The 16,344-nt window shown below is 42.2% G+C and overlaps 1 long non-coding RNA gene across 1 annotated transcript; it reads left to right on the forward strand.

Moving 5' to 3' along the window:
- Positions 1-797: 797 nt before the first annotated feature.
- On the forward strand, positions 798-14,842 carry LOC135408795 (uncharacterized). Its single transcript, XR_010427837.1, has 3 exons — positions 798-885; positions 1,716-1,820; positions 14,695-14,842. It is a non-coding gene; the product is annotated as an uncharacterized LOC135408795 (long non-coding RNA).
- Positions 14,843-16,344: the final 1,502 nt, after the last annotated feature.

Below are 16,344 nucleotides of genomic sequence, written 5' to 3' on the forward strand. Positions count from 1 at the left end.
CCCATGGCAGGGGGTTGGAACAAGGTGGTCTTTGAGGTTTCTTCCAACCCAAACCATTCTGTGATTCTGTAGAGGAGGTAATATCTAACACACATTAGATAATTTGATCAAAACCATCATGTAAGATCTAAGAACTGTTCTTTAAATCAACTGCAGTTAAGAGCCTTATTTCACAAGGCATGCTAGGAGAGAAGTTCCTTGTCATTTGGCTGATATAAAATATTTAAAACTTCTGTCACACCTCAGTGTGTGCACACGCCCTTGCTCTCAGCGTGATGGAGAGGAGGGTTTCTGGGGGGACCCACAGAACCAATTCCTCTCAAGAGGAATGAGCAGCTGGCCTTGCACACACAGCCAGTAACTATGAAGAAGAGGTTTTTTTGTTGAGTCTGAATGAAAATCAGGACAAACATCAGTTGTTAGAATGTGCCAATCAAGGGCTTCTTCGTAAATTCCATGTAGAGAGAAATTTTAATTTAGAGCTAGTGTTCAGTCTGTCACCAAAGAGACACTCTTCAGATAAAAGTGCTTCAGATCTCATGATACGGGAAACCAGTAATTATGAGATACAGTGAACAATACAAGGTAGAATTGCTAAAGGGATTAATTAGCCTTAGTCGAACTAACCACTATAATTGATGCAAATATCCATCTGCAGCCTGCTGAGACATTAGATAGTCATCATACACCTGCTCAATTCAGCAGCCTTGCAGAACACAGCTGTCAGAATGATTTCTGGTTGGGGTTTTTTTTCTTGAGCGTACTTGAGGGTTTGTTCTTTTGTTGTTCAAAAACGTTTTCTTTTTCTCTTTTTCTAAACAGCACTTCCATGATGGCAGAAAGGCACAACAACACATTGAAACTTGCTGGAAACAACTCGAAGCAGTAAGTGGCAACTTCCTCAGATGTGGCATTAAGACATTTTTCTGTTGTTTTCATAGAGATGGTTCCAGATATCATATTTGGAAAGAGAAGGGTGTAGGGATAAAAGATGTATAAATGGGATTTTTAAAACTCTACTGACTTAAACCCACATGAAAAAGTCTGTTTTAATAGTACATTTGGCTTTCTGTGGGATCTATATCTATCATGGGTAGTATTTCATTTGATATGACTTGAAAAGTGTGCTAAGCATTGCTGGAACTGCAGGGTCCCTAAGGATCCTGTTTAGATATTCCACTGAAAACTGAACAGCTTAATAATGTGTGAATAAATTGAACAGGACCATCTCTTGAGTGAGGTGCTGCTGCTCAAAAGTGAATACATTGGAATTGTCATTCATGTGATGAATGAAAAGTGAGACTGTAAGTACAGGAGAGGATAGAGAAAGGGAGCATCAGTACCCAAAAGTACTTCTTGCACATTTATGAATGTTGGTAACTCCCGTGTACATTATAAAAATGAAGGAGTTAAGTTTTGGAAGAAGGATTTCTTCTACAAGAGCAGAAGAGATGCTAACAGGGAAAAAATACATATGGAAATATGAGAGATGTTGGTAGCATCAAGCAACCTGAATAATGGAGCAAAAAATGTGTCTCTGGTAATTTCATTTTTTGGAGTTCTTTAATATGGAAATGTATTTCAGAGTGAACAAACGAGTCCCAAAATCTGACAGTTGTTACCACAGGTTGGTTTAGGGACAGGTATTGATTTTAGGTAGATTTTGGTGTCTTGTTTCCTTTCTGCAATGAAGGGCCTTTGTTTTTCCTTGTCAGAGTAAGAGGCGGTTTGAACGTGACTGCAAAGAGGCTGATCGAGCACAGCAGTATTTTGAGAAAATGGATGCTGACATCAACGTGACAAAAGCAGATGTAGAAAAGGTAAGCTCAGGGTGGAGAGACTGTTTGTAAACAGGGCTGTGATAGGTTTAGTTCCTCAATCCCAATGGGAGGATGAACCCTCTGAGGCTTAATGCCTTACTTGAGTCGGGCTGTACATTAATTAAAAACAGGGGGATCTCTGCAGAAACCTTTATTTGCATAAAAATTCTAAACAGATGCAGTCAGTTTTCTTCAGTAGGTGATATCTGAGTTTAACACAGCTGACATGGCTCTAAAGGAGTTTATGCAAACTCAGTTTTAACTAACACCCTGGATTCTGTGACAGTCAAGCTTGTGAGGGCTCCCTGAGGGCTGCTTGCAGTTTCCACACATTTTTGTTTCCCCTGTGATCCAGGTAGAACTCAACTTCCTGCCCTTTGAGCAGCACTTTGAAGATGTTCTGATGTCATTGGATGTGATGAAGTATTCCCAGAATTGTTCTCATGGTCCTGAGTTTAGAGCAGGACAGCTCTCCATGTGATGCAGAATTCTGGAATCCATTATTGTCACAGATGGCACAAGGCCTTTATTTTCATTTCTCAGTTGCTGTCTGGTTGCAGAGTCATTTGTGGCTTTTTTACATTGATCCCCATTCAGTGAAGCTTTTGAACTGAGCTTAATTTTAAACATCCAGTCCTGCTCCAGCATGTCTGTCTGGAAATATTTTCTCTTTAATTTGATTCAAAATTGGATGTGTGGAAGGATGCTTAAAGTTTAAAAAGTTTAGAGGATGCTTAAAGTGTAAATTTTACTGATCCAAGTCCAATACCTGTAACTTAAGGGAGCAATGGAGATGGAAGGAAGTGTCTTTAAATTGCTTCTCTTTTTGGAGTTACACATCTGCTCAGAAGCAGATCAGAAACACCAGATTACAATGTGTAAGGACAGTTTTGTCTTCCCTGAGTTTGAGTCAGGTAGGCAGAAAATAGCCAGAATATTTGAAAAAGTTTGTTTCTTAAAAAAAGCAACTAACCAACCAAAAAAACCCACAACAACAAAAAAAAACCCATAACCAAAGAGAACAGAAAAAGAAAAAGCTGAAGCTTAAAATATACCAAACATCTTGTTGCAGGGACAGGAAAGGAAAGTGAATTATAGGTAAGAAATCTTTTCTAGTCCAAGGTGGTCCTTGTAAAATGTAGGTTTTGCTCCTCCAGAGGTCTGCTTCATTCTACTCTGAGTTGTTTCAGTCCTGTGAAGATATCAAATAGACATTTTCCTTTACATCTGTGGGATCTAAATATCTTTCTAGTATGCTGAGCATCAGGAGACTGCGTGGCAAATAGCATCAAGGATGCTATTAGAAATGAGGACAGTACATGAAAAACAAGCTCAGAAAATTTCCCCCAAGTGCTATTGCACATCAAAGGACAAAATACCTCTGTGGTCTTGTAATTTGCTTGGCTCTTATTTGTAAATTCACCGTGTAGATTTGATCCTTTGTTGCCTCCTGGATTTGCCAGGGCACTTGACAGATGAATGCATGTACAGATTGTTAAGGATGTAGCACCACATGTGGGTTTTTATAACAGAGGGGGATCATCTCTGCTTTATCTGTATAAAGTGATTTTATGATACTTCTTTCACAGATAAAATTAGGGCTTGCCCTAGATTTTTTCCAAAGCTGAGGCCATGTCAAAGGGGTACAAAGACATGACTTACTGTTTGAAGTAGAGGGCTGACACTCCTTAGTTCTACATCCCTTTCCAAGGCTGGCCTTTTCTGATCAGAGTGAAAGGTGGCATATTGGTCATATATCAATCTGAGAGTGTTAGGTAAATTCTGGGAAGCAGTCCCTACCCTGCTGCTTTTTGCTTGTCAAGTGAAACAGAGAGGCTTCCCTTCTAAATTTCTCTAGCTTTTAAATGTATGAATTTGTAAATTATTTATTGCAAAATGAGGCTCAGTGGTATCTTGAAAGGAAAAAAATGTGTTAGTTATGCGTGTTGGCAGCTCTCAGGAGAAGGCATTACTCCACTTTCCAGGCAGTCAACAGAGTAGATGGAGAAGGAAAAGGTTATCAAAATGAGTGGAATGTGAAATAATATTACTGAACAGAGAGAACAGTGTTTTCCAAGTGCATGTGTTAAACTGGGTTCATCCATGTCAGGCTGTGAATAATGCCCTTTCTTTGCTCCCCTCTGCCCGTGTGACTGGGACGGCTCTTGCATAACTCCCAGTGCAGAATGGGATATTGTTCAACCAGTGCTGCTCTCACCGACTTCTCCAGGGGATGCAGGAACTGCTCAGCTCCAAATGAAGCCATAGGATGACTTCCCTCCTCCTCCTATTGCAGCAGTTCTCATTTCTCTTGCCCCTTATGGCTTGGCTGCTGCACTCCTACTCCCAAAAGCTCCCAGAAATCCATCTGGGCCAGGAGAGCAGGAGTTTGGCTGTGTCACAGCCAATGCTCTTTGCTTTGGCAGAACAAGGTGCTCCTCAAGCAGTGGGATCGTTTGCCCTCATTTCTTCCTCTTGAGATTGACACCTTGGCTACTTCACCTTGTACCTGCAAATATGAGCAGACACATGAGCTATTTTTTGCATCATGCATTATAGAGTGGATGGCATTAATGGAATTAAAACTCTGCAGTGATCACAATGACACATGCAACTAGAAGACAATACAGCTGCAGTTCCCTAATGCTAAGCTGTATGAGGCTCTGAAATGCTCACATCTCTTCATCTTTCAGTCATTGTAGCCTTTGACAACTGCAGCAGGAAATCCTGTGCCAGAGCTGCCAGCCACCAGCATTTATCCCTTGCCTAAAGGACAACTCTTGTATTACAATTTACTAGCATTAAGTAACCAGAATAGTGGCAGAGAAACAAGTGAAGAGTTACTTTCCTCCTTATTTCTCCAGGACAGTTTAGCAAAGGGCCTCAAGTGGGTGCTTTGAGGCAGGGCTGGATGTGCAGTCTGATCATGTAACCTGGGTCTGCACTCCTTCTGTGGGATCAGCTCAGGCTCGATATGCAGAGATAACATCCCTTCTGTGGCCAGGACGGGCTCCATCATCTTGCCAGCCAGCAGCCTGGTAGCTGATCTGAGAGAGAGAGAGGAGTGTTTGGCTTTGTTTCCTCCCAGCTCCTTTTTTGGTGGCAGGAGCATGGAGCAGAAGCTGTGTTCAGTCTCTGCAATGGTCTTTATGCAGGAATCAAGTGTGTGGAGTAGGGCATCAGATCTCCCTTCCCTGTTTGCACTGAGCCTCTAAATCACCAGCAGCCAAAGAGGTGTTTGTGTGCACACAAAGTGCAGTTTAACACCAAGGTTTTGTCAGTTCAGTGTAGCAAAGTCAGGGCAGGAAGCTCACTGCCTGGGAAAATATCCTTATAAATATCCTTATAAATAAATGGTGCAACGTGCTGATGCCGATTCCGGGAAGCCTGGTAGGTATCACTGAAAGCTTTATTTCATTTGGATCACTGTGGGATGTGTGCTTTAGAGCAGTTCTCTTTTGAAAACCACAGTGGAGCTGCTTCAATTTTTTGACCATTTGGGGAAACAGTCTCTGTTGTACAGAGCCACTGTACATATAAGGCAGAGCTCTATTGTTTCTGCCTCCTCTTCGGAGCTGCAATCACTAAAAAGCTGACATCTTTATGGGATAACATGGTACCCAGTGGTGCCTTTGCAGACTTCTTGTAATAAAATTTTAAAATTAGCTGGCTTCTTTAAAGGTTTGTTTGGGTTTTTTTAAGGTATGCTTTGCAGAATCTGATTTTAAAGAGGAAGTGGCTGAGGCCAACCGTGAGAAGGGTTTGTCTTTTGATTTGCTCAGCAGTTGAGGGGAGGAGAGTGGTTTGAGGTACTTGGTGTCATGCAGGATCTGTCCCTTTGCTGAAGAGTCATAAGTTGGCTGTAGGTAATAATCTGAGATACTGAGGAGTTTTAAATGTATTTGCCTTTGTTTCTGGTTTGTTTTTGAAGTGGAGAAACTGAGGGAAATAGAAGTGATCTCAAGCTTATTGAAATCTCTAGGAGCTTTCCCCGATGCTCTCCAGCTTTCAGATCAGGTTATGTCTGCAGTATCCAAGGTGTTTGGAGTCCCAGAATAGCTTAAGATTTGCATAAAGCCTTAAAATACAGTATCACCATGACATTAGTTTTCTACTCTGTAAGTATAACTGCTGAGAGATACTGAGGTTTCATTTCCTCTTTTCTTGTGCCACGTTACCTGGGTACTCCCCATGAATTTCAGTGCAAGGTACAGAGTCTGCCTCCCTCCTTAGCCACAGGAGACACATCCACTTAGCATGGCCTGGGGTAGCCATGAGGTGAATCACTGTCAAATTCCTACTGAATATATGTTCCTGAAAACTGGAATATGCTGATGTTCCTGGCTCTGCCACTGCAGTGATATTGTCAGGTGGTAACTGCTTTTCCAGCCTGTGGCTGCTGTGCTGTGGGACACAAACCTCTTCACTGGGAATTTACACATCCTTACAGCGAGGGGTGCACTGAGCTATTTTTGTTTGGGCTCTGGAGAAATCTGTGGTGGGTATTTCAGTATGTCCTGCACTCAGTTTGCACGCTTTGTCAGGACAGCAGTCGAGTCACAGCAGGGCCGGATGCCACGTGAATCGCTGACACCACAGACCAACCTGAGGGACGTCTCCAGCTCAGGGCTCTGCTGTGGCCACGGGTGTCACTGAGGTTTACTCAGTCAAGTCTGTCAGCAGTAAACTGCAGCATAACCCGAGGCTGTGGGCATCTGCTTTCTGCAGACCTTAACTACTTAATTGGCCTAATTTTCAGGAGGTGCTAAGTCATCTGCTCTGTGACATCAAGGCACCCACTGGCACGGTGATCTTACCAGCATTTTAGAAAATGTGGTGCCATGCAAAGGTGGAGAAGATTTACAACGTCATTAATGTGGCAAATACTCAGTGCAGTGAGTAGTCCCAGAGGCTTTGCTTTTCCTGTTCCCTGCTGTGAGCTGCACCTCTGCACAGGTGAGGTGTGCAAGGCTCAGTCCTGAGGATGGTGCAGGAGGGCCTGGCCTGTGCATTTCTGATTTGAGAGTGAGACACTGTATAAGATTTTTCTGTGTTCTCTGCATGGGGATGACTTTTATATATGTTGAGTAGGTTTCTGCTTCCCATTTGCTCCACAGATGAAGCTGGCTAAAGCTACTGTGTCTTTGCTTGTGGAGTGGCTCAGATTTCCCATCAGTTCAAATGCAGTCTTTGCTTGGTAACGTGATTTAAGGCCATTAGATTCACGCTAACGTTACTTCCCTGGGTTGTGCAGACCCCAATATCCTTCCTGAACTGCTTCCTTCCTAATGGATGATGTAGTGTGTGAACACAGGGAGTCCCTCAGGACAGCAATTTGCATTTCTGGAAGAGTAAGCCTTGTTTACAACCTGCCATCCGTGACTCTCTGGGCACAGCAGCTGTTTCCCTTTTGGAATCATGACTAATTTAAGAGTGTCGATTTCTACTCAATAGAGAGTTAATGACTCCAGCAGGACTGGATGGAGAACTTAATAAATATCCATATGTGTCCCATACATGCACTGTGTGCGGTGTTAAGAGATCAAAGAGCAGATCATCAGTCAGTTTTAGTGCAAGATAAGGAAATCCAACTGAACTTATATTTCCCCTTAGCAGTGCTGCTCTGCAGCAGTGCTCTACATGGCAATTTGACTGAGTTTTGTAACAATACAACTCTTTTGGGAGGTGAATTGCTAAAGGGAGGGGAGACTTAAGACTTAGGGATAAGCAGCAGTTTCAATCAGAATTGCAATATAACTGGCATTCTTAGCTAATGCAAAGCAATTAGTTTATGCTGTACCATTGGAAATCTTGTTTATAGCCATCCTTTTTCTGTCAAAACATTAGAACAGATCTTTTCAGCTTTGTAGGAACTAAAGCCTCAGAATTTAGCCAGTGTAGTTTGCCAGCTCTTTAGTTTCAGTGAATCATAGAATACCAGGTTGGAAGGAACCTCGAGGATCATCTGGTCCAGCCTTCCTTGGCAAAAGCCTGGTCTAGACAAGATGGCCCAGCACCCTTTTCAGCTGAATTGTAAAAGTGTCCCACGCTGGGGAATCCACCACTTCCCTGGGGACATTATTCCAATAGCTCATTTTTCTCACTGAGAAAAATTGTCCTCTGGTGTCCAGTGGGGATCTCCCCAGGGGTAACTTGTACCCTTTACCCCTCGTCTTTTCCATGTGACTCCTTGTAAAAAGGGAGTCTCCATCTTCTCTGCAGCCACCCTTTAAATACTGGAACATAAAGTACCCTAAGCCTTCTCTTCTTGAGGCTGAACAAACCCATGTCTTTCAGCCTTTCCTCACATGGCAGCTTCCCAGTCCTTGGATCATCTTTGTGCCCCTTCTGGACCCCCTCCTGTCTGTCCACATTTTTTTGTGTAATAGAGACCAAAACTGAACCCAGTATTCCAGGTGTGGCCTGACAGATGCTGAGGTGAGGAAGTGTTGAGAACACTTGCCTCTTCAATGTTGTTGTGGATTAATTCACCTCTCCAAGAGACAACTTCGTGTATTGTACCCGTAAAGTTGGTTTTCAAGGCTGGCAGATTCATCTGGTAACGTTCTTCAGCCCTGACTGTCTGTTCTGCATTGGCTGTGTTTGTAAATTCTTTCTTGGAGAGAGATGACTAGAGCTGTGCCCAGTATTCCAAGTATGAGCGAAGTAATCTATTATACAGTCCTGAAATTTCCATTATTTATATTCAAGAAATAATTTCCACTATTTGTATTCAATGCTCAGATTTATACACTGCAGGACTTAATTGCTTATGTAGTACAACTAAACAGACCTCCAGAAATCATTTAAACATTGTTGGCCACGGCTCCAAATACGTCTTTTCTTGTTCTCTCCTCCCTCAAATCCACATAACCTTCCACCCACAGAGATTCTCCTTCTTTTGTATTAAACCAGACCTGCTAGATATCCTTGTGGAACTGCATTTCTCCGAGCTGTGTGGCAAATTCCTGGGTGTTAGCAGGGATTTGCAGTTTGGTGACCCAGGGAGTTTGGATATTTAGTATTCGTGACATGAGAATGGCAGTGCAAAGAGACAAACTTTTGGGTTGAAGGCACAGTTATTCCCCAGGGCCTTGGAGCAGTGTGCTGAGAGGTGCTTCTATGGCACATGGCACGGTGGCATGTGCTGCTCTTCTTAATTAATTTCATCCATCTTAATTGTTAGGGCTTCACTGGGGCTGTGTTCCTTTGGGATATCTCCTGTTAGTGTGAGTTTCTGAATTCTGGCAGAATTATGTGCAGTGCAACTGCACTAGATAACCATTCCTGAGATGTGGTGATGAAGATTTTCTGTCCCCTTTCAGTGGTTTGCTCATTTGTGTATTATATTCAGCCAAAGGATTTCAGGGATCCACAGAGACTCGGATTTTTTCCCCACATCCCCTAATGTAAAAAGAAAGGATTTTCCCCTTTGTTTCTTTCCCTGGCTGTTATTTTGCACCCCTATTCTGCTTTTCTTTCTTTTTTTTTTTCTGCTTTCAGGAAAGCAAACTTCAAATCCTTTTTCTGCTTGCCAGTTCAGAGAGACCCAACTGGTTATTGTAAAATAGTAAACAGTGCAGCTTGATTTGGAGGCTATGTAAATCCAGGCCTGCAGTCCTGGCCCTGTTTTGAAGGCTGTGGCAGGATGCCCACTGTTATTAATGATTCTGCAAACGCTGCCAGTGCTGCTGCTCCCAAGAGGCTCCCTGATGGTGCCTGGTGGTCACAGAGAGGCTGTGGAGGGAGGACCAGAGCCTGAGGCTGAAAAATCTGTGAGCAATTGAAAGCATTCCTGAAATTGGTGAAGTGTTTCTGAGTCTGCCTTTATCATTAAGTTATTTTGAAGGGCTTGGGTAGTTGAGAGGTGGGGGCAGGGGTGATTTTTTTGGTTGTTTTTTTCTTATGTTTGCATTTTAGTTTGATCTTGGATTTGCCAAAGACAGATCTATCTTGGCAGGCAGTGGCCTGGCAGTGAAGCATCTCACATGCTGTCTGGGTTTGAAAGAAAAGAGGGGGGGCAGAATGGGAGAAAAGAAAGAAGAAATAAAGTGACACCAGCGTTTTGACTGGAAACTCTGCCATTCTGGACAAGAGCGACTGCTGAGAAGTTGAACTGTTCCACTTAGTGTGGACCAGCTGAATAGCAGCCAAGGTTTTTTTCTGCCCTTTTCAGTTATTCATATCACTCCCACCATAACAGCCCTAAGGAGCTGCATTTTTTGTCTGTGTAAACCCAGAAGACAGTGTGTCTATTGACCCTCTTGCTGTTTCTGGAATGTGTCTTCAGAAAGTTGTTCTCAGCAAAATCTCCTCATTCTTTTCTGCATTGGAGACTAAAATGACAGAAAGTGGACCTGGTTTTAAAAAATTTCTCCTACACTGTATCACCAGTTGCATTTCATATCAAACAGGGTTTTGGGGGGAGAAGATATATGTAACACTATGCAAGGATTTGGATTTTAATTCTTTTTGGAGGCAGCATGTAACATGTAGCAGCTTGAAAATGCTTTCTCACACCTTCAGGGTTGTCAGTGCCCATCATAAAGATGTCCATATTCCCTTTCTCTGTTAAATTTTCCTACTCCAAGGCATAAAGTATTAGGATTGATTTAATTCAGATTGATATATAAAGCTTTACTAGCACTGGACGTTTGCAAGGGCTGTGGAGACGTTCCTGTGTCTGTAACTCTTTGATCTCATTCTGCTCTTTGGTGATTGCTGAAGTTTCATCATATTGCTAAACTGCAGGGGGTTTCACACAGGTGATGAGACTAAATATATCTCTCAAACACAGGTTACTTCAGAGTAAAAGTGTTGCTAATTTCTTATTTCTTGTTTTAAAGGGGAAACAAATACTTCCGTAAGTACTTCAGTCATGAAAAATTTTAGAGCATCAGTGTCCCACCCTGGCATCTGCCTCTCTGGTATCTCTGGGCTTCTGGTAGAGTCATTTAAACAGCTGTAATTAACTTTTGATGATGTTTGAAAGTCTGGTTTTTGCAACTCAGTGGTTAGGTAGAAAATTCTGCAGGAAATGTGGTTAAAATAATCTTGAGTAAATATCTTTGTGTTCTTCCTGCTACCTTAAGAGATAGATGCCATAGTGGGTGTTGCAGGCTCATGTAGCTATTGAGTTTAGTGTTGTTTTTCACCTAAGGTGGGTGCTGTTGAGACCTGGGTGTTGTTTTTTTTTTTTTAAACACTAAAGACAGACACAGTTCTACTGATTTTTAAAAATCAACACTTTGAAAATTATTACTGCTCTGCAGTTCACTACTGCCCTGCCTTCTCCCCCATCATCTAGTAAAGCTGTCTCTAAAGAAAAGATAAAAGATTGGTTTTGATTATATTTAATGGCAGTTTTGTATAGGTTCTGGGAGAGGAGGTCACACATCATAAGCCTTTCCTGCTGCTAGTGAGATTTTACCTAGTTCAGTCTATCAGAGCTGTGCTTCCTTTACCCACAGCGTTCTCTGAGTTACAGAAAACACTCCCCTGGTGTGACTGTGTTTAAATCTGATTGCCATGGCAGTGGGAGCCTGAAGCTTAAACTGTATGCTCACTGCAAGGTTAGTGGTGCTGCAGGTACTGGGCTGTCATTCATTTTTGGGAGCATTTTATAAGCATTGACATATGTGACCTTATAGTTCTGTTGCTGCCATGTGAGTCCAGAGAAGAACTGCCTTAACAAAACCAGACTTTGGAGAGAAAGGGACACGTTTATACACTGTGCATGTTTATTTGGGGACAAAAAGATGTTATAAAGGGTTGTTTGGGGTTGGGGGTGTGCAAAATCTGTGTGTCTTTTTCAGCATCAGGCATTTGAAAGCAGATTGCTGCTGTTCTCCCCACAAATCTCTCAGGTTTACATATGCTTTTTGCTTTTGGTTGAAGTGACTCATTCTTGCTTCTTCTTGAAAGGTGACCTCATTCTTTCTTTCTTTGAATCAGGAGGTATTTGCTTGAATCTCTTACACTGCCTTGAATCTCTACAAACTGAGCAATCTGGCAGTTGTAGGTTTCACATGTGGCGCTGGAAATGTGAGCTCTTGCTCAGTCATCCCTGCCCAGTTAAAGGACAGAGTGTGTTAACTGAAAGCTGCATCACAGTATCATTCTCTTATATCCAAAGTCATGGTCTGGTTTTCCAGAGCCCAATTATTCCAAAGCCTTTCCTTCTGGAAATACTGTTCAGAGAAAATATTCTAACATTAACTCTAGGAAGCCCCCCAAAAAACCTCCTTTTTGAAGCTGTTTGCATGCACAAGTGAGCAGTAAAGAAGGCAAAACTTTATTTTCTGTAAAGCTCAACTATAAATTACTCCTGAAATAGCTCCTGTGAGTGTCTGCAGCTCCAGGCTACTGCATCCATTACTCTGAATGTGAAACTTAACATCAACTCATTTTTATCACTCAGTGCTTCAGCAGAGTGCAGGAGCCTATAAAATGTAATTCTGTTGATAATGGAAGTGATGATGTTAGAGTAAGTGACATACTCAAATGAAGTAATACAAAAATTCTAGATTTTTTTTTTATATTCTTATTTTAAGATCCAAATACCTCATTGGAAAAATATTTAAGCTGTTTAAAGCTTGCCAAATGCATTAAATGGCCAGGAGAAACAAAACATCACTAGGGCTCTCACAAAAAAATTCTTGGTTTTGGAATGCACCCAATTTTATTTACTCATCTGCTTCCCCCTCTTATTTGGGGCCAGTTAAGATCATTTTGGAAACTGGTTGTCTACTCCTGTATACATTTAGCTCAGAGTTACTTTGTCATGCACAGCCATTGAGTTTGCTCACCAAAATGAACTCTGGCTTAATGCTTGCTGGATCTGCCTGGAAATGTATAATAATGGATTTCTTGTTTTTCTGCTTCAACAATAGAGTCAAGGGACAAATTCCAGAGTTGCACTATTTAAAATTATAAAAAAAAGAGAGAGAGGCAGCTGTATGAGTGGGAGCAGGGCTGGTGTAAAGTCAGCTCAGACAATGGGTTTGCTCTTAGGTAGATGAGGAGAATGGACCTCACAAATGGATATTGATCTGCAGCAGCTGGGATGTGAGGAAGGGGTTGGGAGACAAGCCTGCACCACTCTTCCAGCTGTCCCACCCTTCCATGGCTGACTTTGTTTTCCTGGTAAATTTGTGTTTGTAGTACAAGGCTACGTTGTTTTCCACTCACATTTAATGTAGCTGTGTATGAGTGCGTGGATGATAAAGTTTAATAAGCTTTAAAGCACTTGGGCAGGGAAATGATTGATGTGGCTTCTTGGAATCTGATTGCAGCAGGTAATTATGCTGAAGTTACACACTCATCCTTTGCAGGAGTTAGTGGACACTTAAATCTCCTGGGACACAAGCAAAGTTGAAAGTCTGCCTTCTATTGGATTCATTTATTTGGTTATAGTCACATTCTTTTCCATCTGATGCTACTGTTTCATTCCTGTGATGCACTTAGTGCCCAGTATCTCCTCATTCTGCTTGAATTATTTCTGTAGAAGGAATGTGAAGGGGATCTGGGAAATTCCTACAATTGACTGCAAAAGCAATAGCTCAATTGGGGTGAAGTAAATTATTAGGTGAGATGTGCGAGCTTGACAAATTGAGATTTGAAACCCTCTGGCAGAATTTGTTGCCTTCCATTTATGATTACTACAATGTTCCATGATTTGGTATTTCATGGATTTATTGTCAGGAAACTACTGTCTGCTTGGAACAGTTTGAAGAATAACCCTGATCTGAACTGGTTTTAATGGGAGCCTGCTTTAAATGTGCTAAAATTCTTTGCTGTGTTGTGTTCCCTGAAACATTCCAAAGTGCTTTAAGTAATTTTTAAATTTAAATTTTAAATTTAAATTTAATGTTGAATTTTTAAATAACCCCCTTGTCTTAAGGGGTTATTCAGCAATTGAGCAGCAGAGCTCTGGCCAGGTGAGGGGGAGCTTCAGTGACAGGAGCAGGACAGGCAGTGAAGGCACAGGGATGTAGGAAGGGAAGAGAAGGAAGAGTTGCTGTATGAAGGCCACTGGCAAGGAAGGAAAAGGCATCTAAACCAAACAGATGGGACAGGGAGTAAGGGAATAATATTGGGCAGTGAAGCAGATGACAGAAGGCCTTGGAAAGCAGAACTGTAAGGGGAAGAATCTGAAAATATAAAAGGGTCACTCAGGGACAGATTATTCTAGGGAAAGAAGTGAGATTAATTGCCCAGTGCTCTGCTGTGTTGGGCAGCAAAACAAATCATCTGTGTGGGTAAAAATAGGAAGGGAGTCGTGTCTCAGCTGCTGCTCAGGCTCCCCTCTCCTCGTGAGCTTCATGCCAGAGCTGTTGGAGGGAGTGTGGGTAAAGGACTCTGCAGAATACACAGAGTTAAGATGTTTTGTCATGATTATGTTGCCTAAGGCATGGGAAATGAGACAAAACTGTGCTGGGTTTTTTCCTCACTTCCCTTTCCCCAGAAAATACTGCTCAGCAACAGGGAAGCAGTTCATTAGAGGAAAGTAGGTGCCATCCAACAGGGCATATGTGGAGCAAGAAGAGTGTCCACAAGTGTGCTGAGAAGGTGCCTGTCCAGTGGACAGGCACAGGGACAAGCTTGGTTTTGGTGTTTTACGTGTGTGTGCCAAAGGTTGTTCATGGAATGCAAAATGGTTCATGGATTGGTAACACAAGAAAGGAACAGCAGCACTGCCCAGGCTGCAGCTTGTGCTTGGTGAGATGAACTCCATCACAAAATATGAGTAAACCAAAAGCTGGAGTGTTCTGAGTCCTGTATCCTGATGTTCCTGGATAGTAAGATGAAGAGAACAACAAATGCAATTTCTTTCCATGTAGTAAATTATAAATTTCTTTGGGTATTTCTTCAGGCAAGACAGCAAGCCCAGCTGCGACATCAGATGGCAGAAGACAGCAAAGCAGAATATTCTTCCACCCTACAGAAGTTCAACAGTGAGCAGCACGAGCATTACTACACACACATACCAAACATCTTCCAGGTAAGGGACACTGGCACAGATCTAGAGTAGCTCATAGTTCTGTGATAAGAACAGAGGGTCATGTTGCACATCACCTCAATCCCTGACTTTTACTTTTTGCTAACTTTTTTGGTCATTCTTAGCAAATTTTACGTGCAATCTGACACCCCAAGAGACGGTAGGATAAATTATCCCAGTTTCTTAGACTAGATATCAAGGGATCAGTAATATGTGAGGAAGGTGACATTGAGCTGTCATGACAGATTACGATGGCCTTTGGAATCCTCACAGTCTGGCTCTGTTCAACTCTTGTGCCTGTGCAGCTGGGGATGAGAACATCATTTGCATTGTTGGGGCAGGAGTCAGCTGGGCATCGTTGCATCTCACAGCCCTTTATAACCTGTGCTCAAATCAGGCCTCACAGATGTTTAAATGTAAAGCACAGTAATTCTGCAGTAGTGAATGCCAAAGGGTTTAGTGCTGATTATGTCTTAAAGTGCCCAAAGAAAAGGCTGTAGAGGAAGAATAAAAAAGCCATCACATTTATTCTGGCTGGAGAGCCGAGTCTGTGCTCAGCTGAACGAATGGGGATTAATGTAGTAGAACAGAAGTTCGAAATGACTGTTCCACTGTAATGGGTCATAAGCATCAGAAGTGGAACATACAACCTTTTTAAGGGAGGAAATGTCACATGCTTGTCATCAGATGAGAAATAGCTGATATTTGCGTAGCAAACACGCACTTTCCTACCCACTGCTGAAACTTCTGAGCTAAATGGGCACCTCTTTTTGCCCTGTGGTGTTTCAAACCAATGCCTTGAGATAAGTTATTCCTGGGATCAAATATAACATTTTTTTGCAACGCATTTGTGTTTAGTGGAGGAGCTGGTAAGCACTCTGATGTGTAGGGGGGCATGTTAAAGTCCTGCAGATGTGCCCTTTTCCCTATCAGTGCCCCAGTAAGCTCTAGTGATTTCTTTTAGATTTTAAAATAAGTTTGGGGGGGGGATTTGTAAAGAATTGTTGTTGCTTGTGGATCAGTCAAGGCAGTGGGGATTTTTAAGCTGATGATGTTCCATAGGATTCCTGCAGTCCAGTGTGAAACAGCCTGTTCCTGCTCATGCCCTTCTGTATCCTGTTGTAATTTGTCAGAATGATGCCACATCCAGTTTCCCTTGTTGTAAATGAGAGGCCTGTGGAATAGATGCTGAAGATCTTGGCACTGAATCCACTAAGCAACGAGGAGCATATGCTGGGAAGCCCTGGTGTGAACAACACATGATGTATTGTGCATCAATACACCATGTATTGCATTGTGAACTATACACCATGTATAGGACTGCTTGTAAACCAAAAATTACCTTCTAGGGAAATGGAGAAGGGGAGACATCAAGATTTTTTATTTCCATGGATTCTGCAGTGGAATGAAAATAAGATCTTTCAGAACATGCAGAGAAAATGAATTTATTGTTGCAGAAATTCTCTTAAAGCCCTTAGGAGCCAATCCTTACAAGTCTAAAGCTGGGGTTTTGGCAAATCAGCA

Source organism: Pseudopipra pipra, unplaced genomic scaffold (genome assembly GCF_036250125.1).
Source record: "Pseudopipra pipra isolate bDixPip1 unplaced genomic scaffold, bDixPip1.hap1 HAP1_SCAFFOLD_649, whole genome shotgun sequence".
In the NCBI taxonomy this organism is placed as follows: Eukaryota; Metazoa; Chordata; class Aves; order Passeriformes; family Pipridae; genus Pseudopipra; species Pseudopipra pipra.